Source organism: Nomascus leucogenys, chromosome 6 (genome assembly GCF_006542625.1).
Source record: "Nomascus leucogenys isolate Asia chromosome 6, Asia_NLE_v1, whole genome shotgun sequence".
Lineage (NCBI taxonomy): Eukaryota > Metazoa > Chordata > Mammalia > Primates > Hylobatidae > Nomascus > Nomascus leucogenys.
The window spans coordinates 38,066,539-38,093,068 of record NC_044386.1 but is presented as its reverse complement, the minus strand read 5'-3'; the positions used below and the strand labels follow the sequence as shown (position 1 = coordinate 38,093,068).

Genomic DNA, 26,530 nt, shown 5'->3' with positions numbered 1-26,530 from the left:
CAGTTCTGGAGGTCCTGGACAAGGCATAGATTAGAATTATAAATTTGGGAGCCATGTCTGTGCAGGTAGTTATTGAAGCAATAGTTGCAGATTAGGTTGCATAGAAGCTACATAGCAAGGTATTTATTAGTATAGGCTTTGAAATCTCACTGCTTGAGTTAGACCCAGTCTTTACCATTTGTGAGTTATGATCCTGGGCATGAAATTCAACTTATCACTTTTTCTCTGTATGCCTACCATTATGATACACCATAAAGATGTTATAAGAATTAACAGAATTTTATGCATAAAATATTTAGAGCATGTCCTGGAACTTACTAAACACCATAAAAATTTTAGCTTTTGCTGCTGTTATTGTTGTTTCGAAAGAAAGAAAGAAGAGAGGAACTTATACTAAGTTATTTAGTTTAGAACATTCATATTTACAATGTTGCTTTTGCAACTTTATTATAAAACTGTTTATTTTTCATACATTAAGTTCAAAAGTATCTTTTTCTATAGTTGTGACTTCCTGTTAATTTAGATTATGTTTTCTCAAAAGCAGGTCCTGAGTTAAAGAGATAAATGCAGTTTACATGGATAGTGATCCAAGAATCAATGGTATAGAATGGAAAGTGATAAGGCTGGGAAAGAAATGAAGACAATATTGTGTGTTATGACCTTGGTTTTTAGTGTAGGCAAATGTGACTTAATTCCACATTTAGAAGACAATGTAGAACACATCTCAGAGTTACTCCAACTGAGGAAAGAGAAAGTGAGAATATTTTTCTACCAACTCCCCAACTGTCCAAGTTTGAGTGCTACTGTAGCATCATTAACTCTCTGTTATTTCTGGATTGCCTTTTACCTATGCTAAGAGTTTCCCCAAGGCTATTAAAAAGCCCTCAGGCAGAGAGTAGCAGAGATTTCATTAAGTAGGCTTTGGTGTGTAGAAGTGAGAGCTAAGGAGATATGACAGACCACCTACAGCTATTGCTACATCCACACTCTAGGAAGGATATACTAAGTAATAACAGTCATGTCTAGTTTACTAACTAGTCTCATTGTTCCCAAAGAAACTTTATAAATCAAAAAGAACTTTAAAAAAATGTGTAAAGCAGCTAGATTCAAGAAATTCTGCTCAAAAAGCCTAATGTATTATTATGAAGCACTACACAAGCTTAAAGAGCCTAGAATAAAAATTTTTTAACATAACAAATCACTAAGTAAACAGTTACTTGCAATGCCTGTAATGGCACAAAATAATAGAAAACAATGTTCTCACAAATCATGAGATATATGTGTCAACATAAAAATCACACAATAAAAATGTTTAATTGATAATTTATAATGGTATAAATGTGTGCAGGTAAAGTGATGTTATGATTTATGAATACAATGTGGAACAATTAAATCAACCTAGTTAATCAATCTAGTTGACATGTCATCATCTCAAATAGTTAACTTTTTTTGTGATGAGAACATTTGAAACTTAGTCTCTTGGCAATTTTGGAATGCACAATACCCTATTATTCACTATATTCACCAAGCTGTACAATAGAACTCAAAAGAAAAGAACATTTCTCCCATCTGAGATGTTGTATACTTTACGCATTATCTTCCATTCCTCCTCCCATCCTCAGTCTCTGCAACCACCATTCTACTCTCTGCTTCTATGACTTCCATTGTTTTAGATTCCACATGTAAGTTAAACCACACAGTATTTTTTTTTTACTGTACTTGGCTTATTTCATTTAGCATAATGTTTTTCAATTCCGTTTATGTTGTAAATGATAGAATTTCCTTCTTTATTAAGGCTCAATAGTATTCCATTGAGTATACATACATTTTTTTAATCCATTCATCTGTTGACGTACCATTCTGGAGGTGACAGGAAAGCATAAATGTGGGATTTCTAAGGTTGTTGCAAACATGAGAGAATTGAAAGAAAAATTTTGGCTAGAAATTTATTTTGAAATGAAACATAATTTATATAAAGATGTTTGAAAACAATTTCTTAATTAAGAAAACATTCCCCTTATAAGTGTGTGCTAACTACAGAGAAATCAAAACTCAAATGTATTCTAAAATGTAACTTTTGCTAGAACTCAGATGTACCCTGTTTAGTCTGTTTTCATACTGCTATAAAGAACTGCCCAAGACTGGATAATTTATAAAGGAAAGAGGTTTAACTGACTCACAGTTCCACATTGCTGGGGAGGCCTCAGGAAACTTACAATCATGGCAGAAGGCAAAGAAGAGGCAGACACCTTCTTCACAGGACAGCAGGATGGAGTGAGTACAAGCAGGGAAAATGCCAGACACTTAGAAGATGATCAGATCTCGCGAGACCCATTCACTATCATGAGAACACGATGGGGGAAACCACCCCCATGAGCCAATTACCTCTACCCTTGGCCCAACCCTTGACACATGGGGATTATGGTGATTACAATTCAAGATGAGATTTTGGGTGGGAGGACACAGCCAAACCATATCATATTCCAAAAATGTAACTTTATTTTCTCCAAGTTTTTCTTTCCTTCCTGCTCCTATCCCAATTAATGAGGAAAAAAGTCTTAAACTTTTCAATTAATATTATTCAAGGTAACTACTTAATGAGCTCAAACGTAAGCTCCCTATTAGGACTATTTTTCTCTTGCTATAGGTTTTTTTATTTTACCTTCTCCTTTTCAAGATTCATCCAAATACTCATGGAAGAGGTATGATGGGGATACTGGTCCACCAGCTGTCGTTTCAAACTATGCTGGCTGCTATTGTGAATGTTCTGTCCTACCTAAGTACCAAGCATCCTCAAACAATATCCATCTTGAACCAGTCTTTCTATCTCGTCTTTTGAAGCTTTATATGTAGTAGCATCCACTTTGAAACCCATGTTTCCTATCATATCATCTAGTTAAGGTCTCTTCTGTTCCATGAATTTTCTCACAATTTTTTGCCACCCCATATAGCACACTGAGCTTGTGGAAACCACAAGTAGGCTTTATGAAGTTTAAAATATTACCCCATATCCTTTCACTTCCTCCAACATTGTTGCTTTCTTGCTCTCCAACCATGTTGCTTGTGGTGCCATTCTGAATTCATGGTTTCTCTGCAAGACCTGTAAACTCTTTATGTCCAGGGAATCACAGTTCAATGTACAATATTTTTTGATTCCTCCAAATTTATTTGGATAGGTTTTACTATCTCCCAGGGGCTCAACCCTGGTAAAGAGAATGAATCCAAGATCCAGTGGTGTGCTAGCACCAGCTTATATAAGCTCATAAAATTTTATTGTTAGAATCTTCCCACCCACTACCTGCTGTTATCACTGCCAGAAAGCTGTAGCATGAGCTCCACAGAGCCTGAGAGCCACTTGCCTAGATTGGCTGCCACTGGCAGAACCCCACCCCGCCTCTAGCAGCAAGGTTGCCACACACTTGCATACATGCTAAGGATAGCCTGCTGCTGCTGGGGCATGCCAACCAGGGCCTGGGAATTGCCCCAATTTGCCCACCACAGCCTATTCCTATGCATGCCACTGGGGGCCTCAGGACAGGCATACCTGGTCTGGCACCACCACCACTCCCGCAAGCATGCTGCCCAGGGACCTGGGGAGTTGTCCTGCCCTGTAAGTCACCCCCGGTGCACACACATAGCATCAGGGGCTCTAATTACAGCCCAGTAATGCCTGTCATCCAAGCACTCAATCTGGAGACCTAAGGACTTCCTTACTGTGCCCACTACACCTTACACCCATGCACACTATGGAGGGGGGACCTAAAGAGAAGCCCACCTCACCTGGTATTCCCTACCTAGCCACTAAGGGACCTGGGGTATCACCCCACCCCGTCGGTCACTCTGGGCACATGTGTGCACCACCAGGAGCCCTAACCACAAGCCCAGAAAACCTGCTGCTGGCACTCAAGCATGCTGCCTGAAAGCCTGAGGATTGCCTCACTCTGTCCACCACTGTCGGTATCTGTGTAGTCCTCCCAGGGGCCTGAAGATGGGTCAGCCCAGCCTGCTGCCACCACCAACATCAGCATTGATATGTGCCACCTGGGGGCATAGGGAATGGCCCACCTGGCCCATCACAGCCACCATTAATACCAGGGAATGCTGCCTGAAAGCCCAAGAGTTATCCCACCACCCTACTGCTGTGGCTCATACTGTGCATGCTGCTCAGGGGCCCAAGGACTCACCCATCTGCTTTATCCACAGCTGCTCCTACTGGCACCCAAGCAAGCCACCTGGAGGCTCAAGAATTGGCGTGCCTAAACCTGCTAACACCATTGGCTGTGTATACTGCTCAGGGGTCCAAGAACAGGCGCTCTTGGCCCACCAGTAGCACCTATGGGGCAACAAGACTGGACTGGTGTCCCTGTTTCGAGCAAAACCTCACCAGAGCTTCCACTAACAATGCAGCCTGACCAATGAAGATCCATGGCATAGAAAACCTATTTAACATAATAATAGCTAATAACCTCCTCAAGCCTAGCAAGAGATTTAGAAATCCAGATATAGGAAGCTCAAAGATCCTCCCTGACACATTATAGTCAAACTGTCAAAAGTCAAAGACGAAAAAAGAATTCTAAAAACATCAAGAGAAAAGTGTCTAGTCACATATAAGAGAACCCCCACAGACTAACAGCAGATTTCTCAACAGAAACCCTACAGGCCAGGAGAGAATGGGATGATATATACAAAGTGATGAAAGAAAAATTGCCACACAAGGACACTGTATCCAGCAAAGTTACCTTTCACAAATGAAAGAGAAATAAAGCCTTTCCTAGACAAGCAAAAACTGAGGGAATTTATCACCACTAAACCAGATCTGAAAGATATGCTTCAGGGAATCCAACACCCAGAAGTGAAAGGAAGATATCTGCTATTATCAAAACACAGAACAATAAAACGTACTGATATGTGGGAGCTAAAAATCATTAAACTTACAGAGAGACATAAAATAATGATAGCTACTAGAGGCTCAGAAAGGAGTGGAGGTGTTTTGAGCGGTGGGGGATGGGGAGAATGGGTATAGACATACAGTTAGATAGAATAAGTTCTAATGTTTGATAGCATAGTAGGGTGACTACAGTTAACAACAATGTATTGTGTATTTCAGAATAGTTAGAGGAGATTACTTGAAACGTTCCTAACACATAGAAATGATAAATGCTCAGCCAGGCACGGTGGCTCACGCCTGTAACCCCAGCACTTTGGGAGGCTGAGGCAGGTGGATCACCTGAGGTCAGGAGTTCAAGACCGGGCTGGCCAATATGGCAAAATCCCATCTCTACTAAAACTACAAAAATTAGCTGGGCATGGTGGCACGGGCCTGTAATCCCAGCTCATGGGGAGGCTGAAGCAGGAGAATCGCTTGAACCTGGGAGGCGGAGGTGCAGTGAGCCAAGATCGTGCCATTTGCACTCCAGCCTGAGCGACAGAGCAAGAATCCATCTCAAAAAAAAAAAGAAAAGAAAAGAAATTATAAATGAGCCAGATGATGAATATCCAAAATACCCTGACTTGATAATTACACATTCTATGCATGTAACAAAATGTTACATTTACCCCATAAGTATGTACAAACATTATGTATCAATAAAAATTCAAAGAAGTTGACTTTTAGATGTTTAGGAATGTTGTTAGCCTGCTGTTAAACACATAAGTTATTTTAAATTAAATTATATGAACGTACATTTAAATTAATTACATTAAAAACAAAGGTAACAAAAACTCTAATTCACCATATTCTAATAATTTTAATACATTTTTACTAATTTTTACTAACAAAATAGGTTTTACTAGTATCTATGCCCTTCAGGTTATTTGTGTATATTTTATCTTTCTAATTCTACATTCAATGACATCAGGCTGGTAACTTGAAATTATTCATGATGTGAGCTATTACACCATAAAAATTATCAAATGCTGCAATTGTTAATCATTTGTCAGCACAACACTGCTCATGTCTCACCTCTTCTCCATCACTTCCTGAACACTTTGTCTCTTCTCTTCCTCTTTTCTCCAGTGGTCTAAGGGTTTTATTACTTTTGCTTCTGGTGTGAATAGACTTGCCCCATATTCTCCTCTTCACCTGGGTTAAAAGAAGGCAATAATGCCATTTATTATTTATTAATAAAGAATGAGAATGTAGAACTTGGACTTTCAAAAATATTATCCTCATTGTTTGGCTGTTAACTTGCTTTCCAAATCTCATCTTCACAGTGAATAGAAGAACAAATCTCAGCCAAGATTCCAAATCATCTCAAACTCCAAATTAATAAAGTCTCATTAGTAAGGAATTATTATAGCAACAGGTAACAATAAATTATCTACCTCGTATTCTGAGTAATTCACATTTACAAATGTGCCTTCATATTTTATCACCTTGGCATTATTGGTTGCTCATAACTTTCTTAGTTTCTCATGATTATAAAGCTGATTTGATTTAACAAGTTACTAGTGAACATGACTAATTGTATTCCCTTATAGTCACCGTAGTACAGCAATCTCAAGGCAGAGGGTTTTCTGCTCTTCTGTTTTCCCAAACTGTACAGAGGAACTAGGCAATTGATTCATTAGTCATTAGTAATCATTTATAAAATTGGAGAAACTACAGAGCAATGATATTTTTATTTTTGTCCAGCTTCTACACTCAGTGCTAGTTCAATCACTTTCTAGATTAAATCTCTATTTTCTTACTCTATTGATTAAATGGCTACTTTGCCAGATAGGATTTACAAGACCAAGCATGTGGGAAATATATTTATTGCCAAATTATCTGACAAAATGATTTCCATTCCCTAAGTCATGCAACATCTTCCAAGCAAAAAAAACAGGTGGAATAACAAAGTATCCCACATTGGAATATTCTAGGATTTTCCCATGAACATTATTGGAAAGTGGAATTTCTATTATTGTTACAGGGAATTTGCTTCACCTGGAAGTTATTGATATTGATGCATTGCAATTACATAGTGTTTTCTACTTTTCTCCTTCAAAAGTAGTAATGTGAGATCCACCTGGAAAGAGTGATCCCTGCGGGAAAGAATTCTGTAGGTAATATTATATAACTTGTTTTGTAAATTCTGGCTACCAAAACCTTGACTACAGTTAAGCAAAGTTCACTCATCTAGGTATCATATATAGCAATACTTTGAAGGTTTTTATTTTAATATTAGAGATTTACTATGGAAACAGAAATAGTTGTGGAAATCATTTAAGCAATATTTGATACTATTAATGCTGTCATATATTTATTATGACCAAACGAAAATAATAAAAACTTTTATGAAAGAAATAAATAAACTGTAAATATAGAGATAGATGGAGTTCTCATATAGCCTGCCAATAATTTAACGTGGCTAGAGCAAATGATCAGGTCTCATTTGGATTTTGCTGTTTGTCTCAGTGTTCTTCTTTCTCTTTTTTTTTTTTTTTTTGTGAGACGGAGTCTCGCTCTGTCGCCCAGGCTGGAGTGCAGTGGCGCAAACTCGGCTCACTGCAAGCTCCGCCTCCCGGGTTCACGCCATTCTCCTGCCTCAGCCTCTCCGAGTAGCTGGGACCACAGGCGCCCGCCACCACGCCCAGCTAATTTTTTGTATTTTTAGTAGAGACGGGGTTTCACTGTGCTCTCAATCTCCTGACCTCGTGATCCGCCCGCCTCGGCCTCCCAAAGTGCTGGGATTACAAGCGTGAGCCACTGCGCCCGGCCTCTTCTTTCAAATCTTCTAAGATTGGATAGCTCTTTTTTATTCTCAGCTCTTATTAATAACTACAATTATTTTTTTGCTCATGCACTAACTTGCGGCAACTGAGTGCTTATTACAAGTCTACAAATGTGTCTGCCTCCTTCCAAAATGCTGTACAAAAAGCTTATTGCCTACTCTGCTGTTAATGAGAATAGCTGCATCTTGTTTTAGCTTTATTTTGTTTTCCTACACAATTGCTCCTGACAGTCTTCCCTTTGCCATCATGTAAATATTCTATATGTGAAGAGCCTCTCTTTCTATAGTGAAAAAGAATTATGCCTTCCTTAGAGTTCTAAAGTGAACATGGATTTTACATCATATAGCCCATTTACACTTTTTGTAGACTATCCATCAAGAAACAATGGTAACAATAGTTTAAGACATTATTGTTTAAACCATTTCATATCCTATATCTTTTGTGCCACAAGATCCATGAAGATCAGTGGTCTCATTTACTTTTGAAAATGACCAGAATGAGTAGTTAGAGCAGTTATCATTTCCCTATTTTACAGATAAGAAAACTGACTGCTAAAAATGTTAATTAAAATTTCCAAGATCAAATAATTGGTGACTGAGCTGATATTAGAAACAAAACCTTATATGAATAAATGTTTATAATATGTTGTCAAATTAATTTTTAAATACAGAAAATATAGTACACATGAAAATTATATACATAATAGAATATTAATTGAAAATATATGCATACAAAGCAGAAATAATGCTAATGCAGCAGATTCTATAAATATAAAATATCTGTTATGTTTAAGGCTGTAATAGATACTGGGTCTACAGAAAGAGTAGACATGGTCCTTGCCACAGTAAAACTAATAATGTAATGAGAGATATAAGTACTAATAAAATAAACACAAAAAGAAACATGACAACACAATATGAGAAAAAAGAACAAAAAATAAGGTGCTATGAATAGCATCAAATTAATATGAGAGTTGATTTGACTCTGAGGAAGTTAATTGAGACTGAAAACAGAAAAATAATCAGGAATTAATCAAGAGAGGATAATGAAGCAAAAAAGATCATGAATGACTTAAATTTTTTTTTTACTTTTCTGTGTTTCCAAGAAAATACACATAACTTTACTAACCAGAAACAATGCATAGCTGCATTTTAAAAAACAACCTTGACTTCTGATTCTGACAGGATACTTATTAGTACTAACAAACTTCCTAGCAAAAGCAACCATAAAAGCTAAAATTAAAAAGAGAATAGCCAAGGCAAAAATACTTTACTAATCAAGAAACCAGAGAAAGAAAAATCCATGTGGTTAAGACAAATTCTCTGCCACTTTTCTTTTAAGGGATTTACTAACTGATAATTGAAGTAGGCCAAAAGATTTAGCACAGAGCAGCAGATCAGAGCTTTCCACTATCTCAGAGTAGTGTAGTAGGAAACAGAAGTAAGTAAAGACTACTAAGTTGGCCACAACTCAAGGGACAGGCAGAGGGGGAAACATACAAAGAAGTAAACTCAATATTTGATTCAGCTTTTTATTGTCAAATATTTCCTCCTTCCTGAAGGGTTAAGAAACACTTAAGAAACAAAGCAGAAAACAATATATAACAAAGCTAAGAAGAATTTTTGAAAATCTCATAGTTCTAGGGATACAACAAAGATAGCTATGAATTAGGAGTCCTAACAAGATCGACAAACTTTTGAGATTCTTAAAAGGTAAAATCTGAAGAAGACAGAAAAAACAGATATAGTCATCTCCACAGACACTAAACTTCAGCACAAATTATCCCAATCACTGAGTAAAGCAGTATTATTATCTGTCACTACTCTAACTGTGCCAGAAAAAAAAAAAACTGTATTAAAGAAAGTGTATTAAAGAAATTCTTATATTAAAGGAATTTATTAATTAAGAACATGTGATTTTTTTCACGCACAATGTCTATCATTTTTTTAAAAATTACCAGGCAAGACAGGACACAGAACCAAATGTCAAACAAGAGGGAAATAACATGTTAGAAACAGAATCATAGGTACACCACTTACTTTAAAATAAGTCTGATTAGTACATTAAAAAAAAAAATGTCAAAATGGAGAATTTTACCAGAGGATCAGAATTTATTTTTAAAAAGAATAAAACAAACCCCAAAATGAAACATATAACCTATTAAAAACAAAGTAGATGGTTTTAACCGTATATTAGCTTAGATATTATATGTATTACGATTACACAAGATATATGGAAGAAGCAAAAGTGTAGTTTTTGTATTTGAACAAAGTTAAGCTGTTATCAGTTAAAAATGGACTGGTTTTAACTTTAAGACGAATTCTGTAACTTTAACTGTAACTGTTAAGATGAATTCTGTGAGCTTCATGGTAACCATAAAGCAAAGCCATATAGTATGTACATTAAAAAGAAATGAAACATGCCACCATAAAAAAATCATAAATATCACAAAGTAAGACAGTAAGAGAAAGAATGAAACAAAAAAACCCTACAAAATAAGAAGCAATTTTAAAAATGAAACAAGTAAGTCCTTATCTTTCAATAATTACTTTAAACACAAACGGATTAAATTCTTCAATTAAAAGATTAGCTAAGTGGATAAAAAATAAATACATTTTAAGAAAACAAGATCCAACTGTAGGCTGTCTACAAGAGAGTCACTTTAGCTTTAAAGATACGCATAGATTGAAAGTGAAAGAATAGAAAAAGATACTCCATGCAAATGGTAAACAAAAGAGAGCAGGAATGGCTATACTTAGATGAGACTAAATAGAATTTATTATATGATAAAGTTGTTAATCCATCAAAAAGATATAACAATAGTATATATATATATGGAAAGAATATTGGGGGAACCAGCCCCCAGTATTTCAATGTAGGTTCTTTTCTATTTTCCCTAAGTGTCGGCCGGTCTGAGAAATAAAGAGAAAGAGTACAAAGAGGGGAATTTTACAGCTAGGCCTCCAGGGGTGACATCACATATTGGTAGGACCATGATGACGATCCCGAGCCACAAAACCAGCAAGTTTTTATTAGGGATTTTAAAAGGGGAGGGGTTGTACAAACAGAAAGTAGGTCACAAGGATCACATGCTTCAAAGGGCAATAAAGATCACAAGGCAAAGGCAAAATTAGAATTACTGATGAGGGTCTATGTCCCGCTGTGCACATATTGTCTTGATAAACATTTTAACAAGAAACAGAGTTCGAGAGCAGAGAACCAGTCTGACTAGAATTTACCAGGCTGGAATTTCCCAATCCTAGTAAGCCTGAGGGTACTACAGGAGACCAGGGCATATTTAAGTCCTTATCTCAACCACATAAGATAGACGCTCCCAGAGTGGCCAATTATAGACTTCCCCCCAGGAATGCATTCCTTCCCCAGGGTATTAATTATTAATATTCCTTGCTGGGAAAAGAATTCAGTGATATCTCTCCTACTCACACGTCTGTTTATAGGCTCTCTGCAAGAAGAAAAATATTGCTCTATTCTGCCCAACCCCCCAGGCAGTCAGACCTTATGGTTATCTTCCGTGTTATTCTGTTCTTTTCAAGGTGCACTGATTTCATATTGTTCAAACATACATGTTTTACAATCAGTTTGTACAATAGTGGTCCTGAGGTGACGTACATTCTCAGATTATGAAGATAACGTGATTATGAGATTAAAGTAAAGACAGACATAAGAAATTGTAAGAGTATTATTAGGGAAGTCATAAATGTCCATGAAATCTTCACAATTTATGTTCAGAGATTGCAGTAAAGACAGGCATAAGAAATTATAAAAGTATTAATTTGGGGAACTGATGAAAGTCCATGAAACCTTCACAATTTATGTTCTTCTGCCTCGGCTCCAGCTGGTTCCTCCATTCGGGGTCCCTGACTTCCCACAACAAAAGAACATCGAGCACCAAAATATATCAAGCAAATATTAACAGAACTGAAAGAATAAACTGCAATTCAATAATAGTATTGAACTTTAATACCCCACTGTTAACAATAACTACATTATCCAGATAGAAAATCAATAAGGAAGCTGAAGATTTGAATAACACTACAGATTAAATGGACCTAAAAGGCATATACAAAACATTCCATCCAACAGCAACAAAATACACAGTCTTCTAAAGCAAACACTGAACGTTATTGAGAATAGATCACGTTAGGCCACAAAAAATAGTCTTATAACATTAAAAAAAAACTGAAATCAAATTGCACCATCTTTTCTGATCACAATAATATGAAACTAGAAATCAATAACAGGAGGAAAATTTGAAAATTTATAAATATGTGTAAATAAAACACAGTTCTGAACAACTGACAGGTCAAAGAAGAAATCAAAAAGAAAAGCTAAAAATATATTGACACAATGAGAATGGTAACATAACATACTGAAACTTATGGATGCAGCCAAAAAAAAGTTCTGAATGAAGTTTATAGAGATAAACACCTACATTAAAACAAAAAGAAAGATCACACATAAACAAACTCCACCTCAAGAAACAAGAAAAAGAAAAACTACACCCAAACTTAGCAGAAGAAAGAAAATAACAAATATCAGAGGAGAAATAAATGAAATAGAAAATAGAAAAAAAATTAACATGATCAATAAAATTAAGAGTTGATTTTTTTTTCTTTTTGATGGAGTCGTGCTCTGTCACCCAAGCTGGAGTGCAGTGGCACTATCTTGGCTCACTGCAACCTCCGCCTCCCGAGTTCAAGTGATTCTTCTGCCTCAGCCTCCCAAATAGCTGGGAATTCTCCCTGACTCATTCTACAATGTAGGCATTAGCCTAAGTGCAAAATCAGACAGACACAACAAAAAAAAGAAAACTACAGGCCAATATTCCTGTGGAACATAGGTGCAAAAGCCTTCCATAAAATACCTGCAAACTGAATTCAACAGTATGTTTAAACAATCATTCACCATGATCAAGTGGAAGTTATCCATGGGATGCGAGGATGATTTACCATATGGAAGTTAATAAATGTAAAATAAATGTACATTAACATAAGGAAAAACAAAAACCATATTATCATCTCAATAGATGCAGAAAAAAACATTTGTCAAAATTTAACATCTTTTCATGGTAAAAAGTGTCAATGAATTAGGTATATAAAGAATGCACCTCAACACAGTAAAGGCCATATGTGACAAACCCACAGCTAAAATCATACTCAACAGTGAAAGATTGAAAGCTTTTTCTCAACAATTAGGAATAAGACAGAAATGCCCACTTTCTTCTTCTATTCAGTGTAGTACTGGAAGTCTTAGCCAGAGCAATTAAGCAAGAGAAAGAAATAAGACATCCAAATGGGAAAGGAAGGTAAACTGTCTCTGCTTGCAGATGACACAATCTTATATGTAGAAAACCCTAAAGACTGCACTTAAAATATTATTAGAACTAATAAACAAATTTGGTGAAGTGGCAGGATATAAAATCAACATTTAAAATATCATAGTACTTCCATACACCAATGACAAATATCCAAAAAAGAAATCAAGAAAATAATCCCATTTACAAAAGCTACCACAAAAAAAGGAATGAAGTTAACCAAGGAGGTAAAAAAGCTGTATACTGTAAACTATACATTAATGCTGAAAAAATCGAAGAAGACACAAGTAAATGGAAATATATCCCATGTTATAAATTGGAAGAATTAATATTGTTAAAATGTCCATGCTGCCAAAATCGATCTACAGATTCAATGCAATCTGTATTAAAATCATAATGGCATTCTTCACAGAAAACAGTAAAAAAATCCTAAAATTTGTAAGGAACCAAAAACACCTCAAATAGCAAAGTAATCTTTAGCCAAAAGAGCAAAGCTGGAGGCATCACAGTACCTGACCTCAAAATACACTACAAAGTGATCGTATTTCAAACAGAATGGCACAAGCATAAAAACAAACCCATAGACCAATGGGACAAAATAGAGAACCTAGAAATAAATCCATACATTTGAGGTCAATTGATTTTCACAAAGATGCCAAGATCACACAATGGGGAAAGGACAGTCTCTTAAATAAATAGTGTTGGAAAAGATGGATATCCACATGAAAAGAAATAAATTAGACCCTTATCTCACATTGTATACAAAAATCAACTGAAAAGTTATCAAAGACACATAAGATTTAAAACTATTGGAAAAAAACTCTGAAAGTGTAAAACTACTGGAAGAAATCATGGGGTAAGTTCCATGACATTGGTCTGGGCAATGATTTTTTTGGATGTGACCCCAATAGCACAGGCAACAAAAGCAAAGATAGGTAAATGAGATTACATCCAACTATAAATCTCCTGCACAGTCAAGATAACAATCAATAGAGTGAACAGATAACCACAGAATTGGAGAAAGTATTTTTAAAACATACCTCTGATGAAGAGTTTATATGCAAAATGTATAAAAAACCTCAAACAACCCAATAGTTAGAAAAAAAAACAATTAAAAAATGGGCAAAAGATCTGAACAGACATTTCTCGAAAGAAGACATACAAATGACCAACAGGAATTTGAAAAACTGCCCAACATCACTAATCATTAGGGAAATACAAGTTAAAATCATCATGAGGTATCGCCACACACCTGTTAAATTGACGATTATCAAAAAGATAAAAGATGACAAGTTTTGATGAGAATATGGAGGAAAGAAAACTCTTACACACTGTCAGTGGGAATATTAATTAGTACAGACATTATAGAAAACAGTATGGAGGTTCTTCAAAGGATTAAAAATGGAAATCCATATGATCCAGCATTCTCATTATTGAGTATACATCCAAAGGAAATAAAATTAGTATGTCAAAGAGATATCTGTACTCCTATGTTCACTGTGGCATTATTTACAATAGCCAAGATATGGAATCAACCTAAGTGTCCATTGACAGATGAATGGATAAAGAAAATGTGGTATATATACACAAAGGAATACTATTTAGCCTTAAAACATGATCAAATCCCATCTTTTGAGGCAACATGGATGAACCTGGAGGACACTACACTAAATAAAATAAGACAGGCAAAGAAAGACAAACATTGTGTGATCTCACTTATGTGGGGAATCTAAAAAGGTAGAACCCATAGAAACAGCAACTAGAATGGTGGTTAGCAGGGGCTGCAGGAGAGAGGTGATAGGAATGGGGAGATGTTGTTCATGAGACATAAAATTTCAGCTAGACAGGAGGAATAAGTTCAGGAGATCTACTGTATAGCATGGAGACTATAGTTACTCACAATGTACTCTACAGTTGAAAACTGCTGAGAGCACATTTAGTGTTCTCACCGCAAAAAACAAAATGGTAAGTATGTGAGGTAATAGATATGTTAATTAGCTTGATTTAGCCATTGCACAATGTGTACATATATCAAAACATCATGTTGTGCACTACAAACATAGACAAATATGTACAATTTTTGTCAATTAAAGAAAATTATAATAAATTTATTGACATTATTTCCAGGTGTGATACTGACAAACCCAAAGTAAAGAATATTCTAAACATAATTTGCTTTTATTGTTCAAAACTGTCAATATCTAGAATGACAATGAAAATTTAGGCACTGCTGTCTATATGAAAGAGAGAGAGATATGACAACTAAATGAAATGTGATCTTGGGCTGGATCCTGTACTGGAGAAGGAAAATAAAGAATATTATTGAAACATTGTTGAAATATTAACAAAATAAACCTTATATTAAATAAAAGTACTGTATCTGTTGCCAACTTTTCTAAATTTGATTACTATACTTGGTTTAAAAGTAGATTGCATAAATAAACTGTGAATTTCCTTCAATGACATATATTTTTGCTGTCTTTCATACATCTAAGCCTAACGGAACAGTTTTTATTAAAATAAACTGCTTCTCATCCACCTCCAACTTAACCAGTTAGAAAAGATTAAGCCGATACAATCACACAAATGGCCAATTAAGCATATTCCATGATGACAAGAAAAGGTATTTCAATTTATCCTTTACTGTGGAGTAGGGTTATGAAGGTACCATGTCCAAGCCAGCTTGAGAGTTTTGCTTGGTACCCTGGGACCTGAGATTGCCCAGCCACCCAGCCTATTGTGTAATTGTTGTTCCCCATTGGTTTTCTCTTAAATTACTCCAGAGAGAAGAGCAGAAAAAGCATTTTTATTCAAGTACAGATTTATTCAACCATCTAGTCCTTGGAAAATAATGAAATCATCACAGTTTTGTTTCTCTAATTATCTGGTGCTTTCTTTGTTTCCTGCCTCCCCTGACATATATTGCCCCAGTGCCCAGTGTGGTAACAATACCTGTTAATCTCTAAATGTTAGCTATAGAAGAAACCATAGAAACCAAGCTTTTGTTTATTACAGTGGTACCTGAAGTAAGTTCAGCTCCAGGCTGAATACAAATCTATCCCTCACAATAACATAAATTACATAATTTAGATCTGTGATCAAAACAAATTGGAAGGTTTCATTTACAATAGAAATTCCAGAGAATTTAAGCATGTTAAAGTTTAAAATGGGAGAGGGGATAGAGAAAGTTTCTGGTTAAATGAACACAGCTAGGAGATTAAATTTATTCCCATTTAAAAGACCAAATGAATTTCTATTGAATGTAGTAATTAGCCATGTGGACTTATTTCATTACTCTTTCAATACAAGAGAAAAGAAATAAAATGCTATAAACCCGAAGGACAAGGAGAATAGAGGAGATCCCACTAAACATAATATTTTAACAAAATTTGGAAAACAGAAAGTAGTAAAAATACTACCTGACTCATAAGAGCAGGGGAAGCTATATGCAAAAAGGCATCAGAAATAGTAAATATATAGAGATTCATATAAATAAACTACTATTCTTTTAATTTCTTCAAAATAATGCAATAGTTTAAATTAAATCTTCAAGCTTTTTTCCATTATTTCCCCCCAAGGAAACTTGTTAGAAACCTTTCACTGTAATTATTCATTCCTTCCTTGACATTTTTATACCCAAGTTATGCTGTGCTCTTGTTTATATGTTATAGATGTATCTGTGCTTTATACATTAAAATAAAAAATATAAAACTTTTTTGTTTAATGCAAATTTCACAATGACTAAATTTTACAAGTTAAATGTAACATTTAAAAAATTAAAAAGCTATTAGCATATAACAACTTTGTAATTGCATGATTATTGCAAATTTTAATATAATTTATTTACTTATATAATTATGAAAGTTAGCAACATATATAAATACACAGTAATAATTTTCAAAACTACTAACTTTGAGCAAAAGTAAAATAATTACAAAATTACATTTCTTAAAGTTTATTTTTAGTGAACTTAACTTTTTATTTTTATTTTTTTTGAGATGGAGTCTCGCTCTGTCACCCAGGCAACAGAGCAATGGCATGATCTCGGCTCACTGCAACCTCTGCCTCCTGGGTTCAAGCAATTCTCCTGCCTCAGCCTCCCAAGTAACTGAGATTACAGGTGCCCACCACCATGCCCAGCTAATTGTTTTTTGTATTTTTTAGTAGAGACGGGGTTTCACCATGCTGGTCAGGCTGGTCTCGAACTCCTGACCTGAGGTGATCCACCTGCCTCGGCCTCCCAAAGTGCTGGGATTACAGGCGTGAGCCACCGCGCTGGCCAGTGAACTTAACTTTTAACTACTGCTTAATATAAGAAAATAACTTTTAACTTAACTAGATGCCAGATATCCATTTACATATTGTTGATACTTTTTTGTTTTCAGCACCTGTATAATGATGGATTGAATAACTTTTATAGACTTGAATAACTCTTTCGAATAACTATTGAATAATTATTCCAAATAACTATTGAATAACTATTAAAACACTATTTTTAGTTAATTCTCAAAGCCCTAGTCATACAACAAAACAATGAGGATCAAACATAAACAACATCCATAAGGTTGCCAATGGCAGCCAATAAACTTGAGTAGGCCACTTCTCGCAATCTATTAAGGAAAAAAAGCCATCTACTCTCTGTAGCACTGATCTTATATGCATTTTGTGTATCTTCCCTGAGCCCAATGTCAGTGCTGCTCATGGGATACCCACGAAAACGACACAGGAGAAATTAAATTCTAAAGAATGTGATTGCGTCAGATAGGGTGAGCTTTACAGGGCTATACACCATTGTAGTAACTGAGGATGTTTCACCAACCCCATGAACAATCAATTTTCATCCTTTTGGAGGGAAATATCATCCCTGTTGAGAATGTATAGCTTAAAGCAAAAATCATGACAGTGTATTGTAGAGTTTTCATGAAAACTATAGCATAAAGGCCTGGGGTCAGGATAAATGCAATTACATAATAGCAAGTACTATGAAATATGGAGATGAAAACCAACAACAGCAAAAAAATGAAACAGCTCTAATTTGAAAGTGACTGGTACTAGAAAGAAAACTGCAGGGCTGGGACAGGGTGGAGTAGTGGCTTTGGTTTGCTGCTTTAAGTCTTGTGTTTCTATTTTTTTTAGCTACATAAATAGATTAGTTTTAAAAGATAACATTTTAATGAAATATTAAAATTAAACTGCCAAGAATGTATGTTAGATACTTGCTCTTTTTTTTAAATCTGTTCATACATTGGGCACACATGGACATAAAGATGGGACATTGGGGCCTATTGGGTCGGGGAGAAGGAGTAGGGAAAGGGCTGGAAAACTACCCATTGAGTATTATGATCACTACCTAAATAATGAAATCATTTGTACCCCAAACCTCAATATTACAGAATATACATGTATACCCCCTGAATCTAAAATAAAAGTTGAAATCATTTTTTAAAAAATTAGCAATCCCAAGAATGTATATAAATGACCAACAGGCACATGAAAAGAGGCTCAACATCATTAATCACCAGAGAAATGTAAACCAAAATGAGATATGACTGCACCCTCACTCATATGGTTATAATAAAAAAGATGGGTGTAAAAATAAATAAATAAAAAATAAATCTGGTTTATATAAAGACCTTCTTTCTGATTACACACAAAACGTTAGTAAGTCTGTTGAAGGAAAGTAAGCAAAACAGGATGGTTCGAGGGAGCCAGGGAATACTGGAAGATAATAAAGAACAAGGTAAAGCAAGTTCCACCAGAGAGCAGAAGACCTCAAATTCCTCTCCTACCATTTATTTGTTGCATTAATTTGACTAATTGCTTAAGTACCCAGGCCTTAGATTCTCCTTTTTAAATAATACATTATCTGCATAAAAATGAGGGCTGTCCAGGGAAGTTTTCAAAGTCTTTTTAGGCTTGAAGAAAATAATTATTTAATTTCTACTCTTTACCTATTGGCCTCCACTCTACTTACTAAGCTCTTTTTTATCTAATAGATCTCAGCTTAGATGTTTGTACTCCATCCTTTCCTGACCTCCATGTCTATTCCATATACTTTCTCACAGTACTCTATAATTTTTATGGCACTTATCAAATTTGTTATTATATACTTTTTGTGTGTGTTTATTTAATAATGTCAGTTTTACCTAATATACTGTAACTACACTTATGAGAGGAAGGATTATATTTGTTTTATTCACAATTATATTAGGGTTTTGACTGAACCTAAAAAATAGGCTTTCAAAACACATCTAGTTTGAAGGTGGGTTGGGAAATAGTTTGGGTTCATTTTCAGCTCTCTTAAGTTCAAATTCTGACAGATTGGTAAGAAAAAGTAGCTTTTTATCATAAAAAGAATAAACACAGCTAAATGGCCAGGCTCATTTTTGCAAGTGTTTGAAAAACATGGCAAGAAATCAGGAAATCATTTGTCCTTGTATTACACACTACCCCAGGTCAGTAGATGTTGACATTTTGTTACTGTGAGACTATTTGTCGTCATCATTAATAAAAAATACAACTATTCATCAGTTTGATTATTTTAAAAAATGACCTCCTCAAACACTTTTCAATTTTTTCCTGCTCTTTCATTTCCCTCTTTACTTTGGCCACACTCCTGATAATATGTAGAAAGATGATTGGAAACTGCTGTCTTCCCATGCAGGATTCAATACACAGAGCATGTGATGTTAATGGGATTGTCAGGCGTTCAAGCATTTGACTGAGACAATCTTTCTCCTGGAAGAACTTTTAAAAATTGATATTTATTTGTGTGATTCATGTCTCAAAGAGTGGCCTGTTCTATCACTCACTGCCTTTCTCCCTTAGATGTTAAAACTTGGAGTTGCTTACATGGCAACACAGCATGTCTTTCTTTGCCTTGTAACTATGAACTTAGCTAAGATATCAATAACCTCTGACCTGGAATTATTTCTTCCTTCTTTTCATCATGCTTTAGGTATTGCCCTGTGCCCAGAGGATCACATCACTGCTATCATTAGTTTTTCAATAGTTTCCCACAACATCAGAACCCAGAATAAAAATTTTCCCTCAAAGCACTTTGTCAGAGTTATTTCAAGGACTTCACATGCTCCTTCATTGCTTGCATTGCCTCATTTATTAGCTACTTACACCCCAGAGAACAAAGGGTCCTCAATACAGCCCTCCCAAAGCTCTCTCAACAGCTTTATCTGACCACAGAAAGGCCTTTCTTTCTCAGTCTCCCCACTTCCATCCTACAGACAAATCTAGATGACCCTACCTAAAAGAAGATGTCCAGATTTGGAAGCATGATTTCCAGCTTCCTTTTTCTATACCACCCTAGGAGGTAAAGAATCTTGGTAAATATTCAACTAATTTATTAATTTCTAAAATTGCTGGAGATTGTGTAACGTAATTGTGCATCAGGCTCGGGGCTGACATCAGCCAGCACGCATGGCTTGAATAAACTGGACAGCATCCATTCTGATTAAGCAGTGCCACTTGTGAAATTGTTGGAGTATCTTTTTTGAAATTGTTTGCAATTGTTTGAAAATCATAAAATACATCCTAGTTAGGATAACTTCTTTGCAAGTAATAAAAATGTATTCAAAGTATAGTTTACTAGAAGGAAAAGGTGGACCTTATGAAATACAAGAGAAGGAAGTACAGCTGAGCTTCACAGGGACAGTATTTACATTCTCTAAGGCCCTATGTTCTCACGCTTACATTTCTTCAAGTCCTTACCTCATTCTTTTTTCTCTCTACAGAAGCATTCTCTTCTCCCTGCACGCGGCTTAAGCAAGCTTCACATTCTATTTAACTAGGATATCTAAGTCCCACTCCCCAACCCTGGCACATGAAATCCGAATGACCCATACCCAGTCCTGGCCTATCCCTTTTGTCCGAGGGGCAGAATCATGAGATCTGAAACCAGCTCAGTGGGTCCTACAGGATTAAATTTTCTGAGATCGGGCTGGACAGATTTTCTTCAAGAAAGCATAGACCCAGGAAAAAAAGAGGCAGAAAGAATGACCTGCATTTTAAGAAGACACAATAGTTGAATAAACATTAAAGAAATATTTCTTAAAAACCATATAACTCATTCATTTATTTTGTTTTCTCTTTCCTGTCTTTATGGAGATTGTAAATTTTACAAAGGAAGAGTTTTTTTTCTGTTTTGTTTACTGTTCGAGTGCCTAGAACAGTTCCTTGCAGTAAATTTTTGCAAAATTCGTGAATAAAAACCTTTGGATAATGACAACAGTGGTAATTACAGCGAATATGATGAAAAGATAAGAGAATAAATGACTGCATAAACAAGGGAAGTTACGATTTCTGTGAATAGATGGATTTCTTATAATTTTTAGTACTTCTTAACATTCTTTTTCTTTTCTATCCAACTGCTATTACTATGAGGTGAAGTTCTTGAATCTTGAAAGAACTAACCAAAAGTATTCATCTTTGTATCCTAAGTCCCAGCATAATGCCTGGTATATAATCAGTAAATATTTGTGAATTGAGTGAAATGGATGAATCAAGATACTGTTCCTCTTATGGCACTTTGAAGAGTGCTTTGCAAACCATAAAATGCTACCAAAATATTAGATTGTGATTTTCATTATAGTAGTGCTTTAGAAAAAGTATCTTAGTAACAGTATTCAAGATGTTTGGGACAACTGGAGGAAAATAAACAAACTAGAAAGCTGACCCAAGAGTCTAGGTACAATTTTTCTGACTTCAATAGGCTTTTTTTTTCTGCCTTTTCCCACAAACCTCTAAATTGGAATCCAACCTAAGTTTCTCTATAATCCTAGAAGGGGCAAAACTTGGCAGAAGTTTGGCTTTATTGTCTCAAACTAGATTTCTATTACTATGTTAGACCAATTTTAGATTTGGAGACTAAATCATAGCTCACTTTCTTTCCATTCCACAGAATCACCAAAGAGTTTATTCCGTTTTATATCATCATTATGCATTGTTCAACAATTCAACAAACACATAAATAAAAGCAATTCTTAGAGCATTTTGCTATATGAAAGATGGTTACCTCTTATTGCCAAACACATGAGAATCTACATAGCAGAATTTAGCTAAGGGCACATTTGTAGAGGCATATTCAGCAATTTTCTCACAAACTCGTTGTGTGTAGACAACTCAATTCAATCAACATTGATTTAACTTTTATGTTTATCAAATATAAAGATAAATATTATTCAGGCTCAGTATAAAGGAACTTTGAATCTATTAAGTGGACTAAGAGTGGGCAATAATAAAGCACACAATGATCATAATATCCGGCAATAGTAAGTGAGTTCCATATGAAAGGTAAAAAGAGATTCATACGTTTAAAGGGTGGAGGAATCATGTAGCATCTGATCTAAAGTGTGAAAATGATTGTGAAATATAGGAAAACTTTAAGAAGGAAATACATTTGGAATGGCCCCCAAAGAAGAGGTACACAATACACTACATTTGGGATTGGGGAAGAAAAAGTTTCAAGGGAAAAATATAAGAGCTAGAGAAACCATAGGCCATTTTGAGGATCAGCAAGTTATCCAATTTGGCTAGATGGTGGACTATGCAAAATGAAGGAGAGAAAATGAGTCTAAAGGGTAATATAGAATAAAGTTGCTTAAAGTTTCCAATATTAGGGACTGGGACTCTGTAGCTAATTTGGTGGTTTCCTTAAAAGAATAACACTGAGATTTTGAATAGGGTTGTGCTACTGACAGGTGAACTCTAGAATATCCTTGCAGAGTAGATTAGAAGAAATTACAAGAGAAGTTCTAAAGCTCAGAGACCAGCTAAGCCACTGATGCAATCTTCAAGGTATGGTTTCATAAGGGCTAGAAGTAGAACTGTAGCCATAGACATGATGGCAAGGTGGAAAAATGAGGAATGCATAGAAGAGATACTTCAAAGATAAAAGCTAAATAAAAGATAAAATTGCTTCATATATTTAGCATCTAAAAGGATAGGAGGAGTCAGGGAGTGAGGATGTGATCTCTGTGATATGATGTTTCTATTATCTGTGTGAACATTAGAATACTAAGACAGGTGGACTAGGAAGCAATCAATACAAAGGTGATCAATAACCCCATGGAAGTAGATGAAATCTCAAATGAAAGAAAAGGGGTGAGGATAAAATCCTAGTTAGGTGTAGGAAGAGAATCATAGAGGAAGACAGAAGAGAAATTTCCTAAGTGTTCAGAGAAATACATGTATTATATTTTGTCCAGGAAGCCAATAGTGGATTTAGAAGAGGTCATTCAGTTTGGTAATTAGGAGGTTAATGGTGGTCATTGAGAGAATAGTTGGTGTAGGTTGGTTGTAATTATCACATAGATTTCAAAGAGTGAAGTGAATGAGGAGTAGATGGCAAAACATCAAATGCAGTCAATTTAGACTATCTTTCTAATAATTTTAGTAGGAAAGAGAAGGCACAAAGAGTGTGGAAGCCTGAGGTCCAAAATACCTTCTGTTTCCTCCATATTTGAGAGTTTTGATCTATGATTCCCCAATTGAAATAGTTAAATTTGCCATTTCACTTTATCTACTCACATATTAACTGACAAAGCACACTCTGAAGAGTTTTTGAAATAGATGGGGTCATTAGCCTTGGTTCTAATGAGAAATTATAGTAGTTTTGCTATAATGATAAGTTGGCATGTGAATACTTAGCATGTGAAAAAGCCTTCAGATAGCAGCTTCCATTGTTCATTATTTTATATTTGTGGTTATTTTCTTGGCAGAAAATACCATTTGGCTATGAATCTATTATCATCAAAAGAGGAATAATGGTTTTTAATAGAATATATATTCTCCTTCTGGTAAAATGATAATTGCTCCATCGTAACTCTCCATGTCCTGGCCCTCATTTTCTCCTGCACCCTTCTGGTTTTCTACAATTATATGCTTTCTACTGGTCAGTCAATAGCAACTATCTACCTTATGAAAATAGGAGATTTTGTGTGAGAAGGTCTTCTGTGTCACCAGCCAAAACTTTGGAAGGCCTGCAGTTGCTGAAGCAACTCAGCCAGTGCCAGTAGACTTCATAGCAGACTTTGTTTTTCAGCAGCACACATCTATATTGTTTAGAGAACACCTATATTCTTTGCATGCAGAGTCAGACCTGAGCACAACTGCACACAAGTATTCAATTCCTAGCTCTGAAACAATCACCTACTCATCAGTCCCAAGTAGACTACTTCCACTTCCCAAAGCCACTGGACACTGTGTTGTATGTATCAGACCAGAAATATCTCCCTCTGGGTTGCAACTTTTCCTATAAGGGCCGGACGGTAAATATTTTAGGATTTCAGGCTAGAGAGTCTCTGTTGCCAGCTCCTTAACTCTACCATTGTAGCACAAAAGCAACCATAAACAATGGCCAATTGTGTGACTTTATTCCTATAAAATGTTATTTACAAAAACAGGCATCAGGCTAGTTTACCAATCCCTGGTCTAGAAAAAGGACTCATGAGTGGAATATGTCATTTAACCTTCCAAAAGAACCCAAGATGGAGAACCCAAGTACATTGTTGAAAAGATTCTAGATTCTTAGTTGGTGCTGGGTCAATTCTAGTGTTCGGATCACAGACATTTGCATTCCATCTCAAGGATTTCCCCTTACCATCCTTAACTCTCTCCACCTGTGTTTTTCCAGTGCCACAGCATACAATCTTACTTCTCTGTCCTCCTCATAGCCCACATCACAAATAAAGTCCTCTTTAAGCTCATCCTACTGGCACCTAACTTTGCATCTCTCTCTATTATGACTTCCAGTATTTGCCTTTAGCTCCAAACACCTTGAACTCAGGACAAATGAATTTTATTTTAGGGCCTCAAAGACCAATTAAAGAAAGAAGTATGCAAATTAAATGACATATATTCTTGTCCAGTCATATTTCTTTTCCTATTTATCTTCTCAGGTAATCAAGGGCGAAGCTGTTATCCCAGCCCCAAACTAGCTTCAACACTGGTCTGCAGCACACCACTCTACTTTCCTCTTTAGGCTCAAATTTCAATCTTTAAAATCTCAATATAGTATAAGAGAGAGAAAAAAGACTGGAAATCAGATCATCTGTATTCTGGTTCTGACTTACTCTGGCCTTGGGAAAGTTACTACCATGTATGTTAAACTATGTGACCTTTGAGTGGTGGGTTCCCAGCTGGGCTTCAAGTAATCTTTAGACTTGCTGAGATCATCATTTCCCACCATGCGATAAAAATTTTACCTGTCTAAAGAATATTTGTTTTAGTTGTTTTCTACTGCTTTGAAAAAAGTTTGAAAAACACTTGTTTTACAAATGAGGGACCAGTGTTCCAATGAGGTATAGTGATTTATTGAAGCTCACATAGCTGGTAGCTGCTTAGTGCAGAAATAAGACTAGAATATGTATCCCCATTCTCAGTCCCTATAGTTTTTTTCTTTTCTATTGCACTGTTTTGTTCTGCTTCACCTTAGGATGAAATCCATTTTAGTCAATCTCAAGTTAAATTGCAACCATTTCAGAGAAGCATAATCATCATTACATATAAAGAGCCCATTTCATCATTGCTATTTTAATTCTTTCCAAATTAAATTTTCTGTTTGGTTTTGCTGGTATATAGAAACACTTTTTCCTATAATAAACTTGTGTCAATAAATCATACTAAATTCATTTATTAATTCTAATGTTTGTAGATTCTTTTGAATTTTCTACATACACAATCACATTGTCTACAAATAACATTTCTTAAATAGTTACCAATAAATATTCTATAATCAAAAGCTAAGAATCTATACATTGCTAAGGGGGGCAGCAATTTTAAGCAATTAATCTAAAGCATTCTTTAAAATGGAAAGAGAGATTTCTATGCAGTAGCAATAGCTACTACAGTAGCCCTTGAATTGAAAACTCACTGAAAATTCCGGACTCTGTGTAACATCCAACACCCAGAGTTTCAGGGTTACTACTGATTGGTGTAATCATTTGCAAAGTTCAAGTTCCAGAGAACATTTACTTTGACAACACTCTAGGTGCTGCTAGGCTCTGGGATATGACAGCATTGCCCCGTGTTAGCTAGCAATAAGAAAAGAAGCTTTGTTTGGATTAACATATATACCCTCTTCATTGTGCATACCTATTTTTTCCTCAATAATTTGCAGGTTAGGTCCGAGGACACCACAAACTCTGCTTAAAGGTGAGTAATATGATGATTTCATTTTCAATCTTAATATTTCAAAATTGTTAATCATGTTTCCAACAAAATTACCATTTCATGCATAAAAATACGTAACTCAGACTATAACCATTTCTTTGATTTTCTTTTTTATAATTGCTTTGTTTAAATCTGAAAAGAACCAGAGGTCATGTTTTTTAAACAAATGTCATTCCAGAGGACATTTGAGATCAAGTTTCTCTATGAGTTAAATTAGTTAAAAGTAAAGCAAACATACTCTTTAGCCAAGGTCAGTCATGCACCTGGACTACCCAGCTTACCTTGCCGATATAA

The 26,530-nt window shown here is 35.5% G+C and overlaps 1 protein-coding gene across 2 annotated transcripts in view; it reads left to right on the top strand.

Moving 5' to 3' along the window:
* Positions 1 to 26,530, top strand: part of C6 (complement C6) — a 115,615-nt gene that overhangs the window by 17,152 nt on the left and 71,933 nt on the right. Inside the window, exon 1 of one of the 2 annotated variants that reach the window (XM_003274386.3) lies at positions 26,063 to 26,218. The exons of the other annotated variant lie outside the window; for it this stretch is intronic. The gene's annotated coding sequence lies outside the window, so the exon portion shown is untranslated. Of the gene's footprint in view, positions 1 to 26,062; positions 26,219 to 26,530 lie in introns of those variants that run through there. 2 annotated transcript variants of the gene reach the window in all.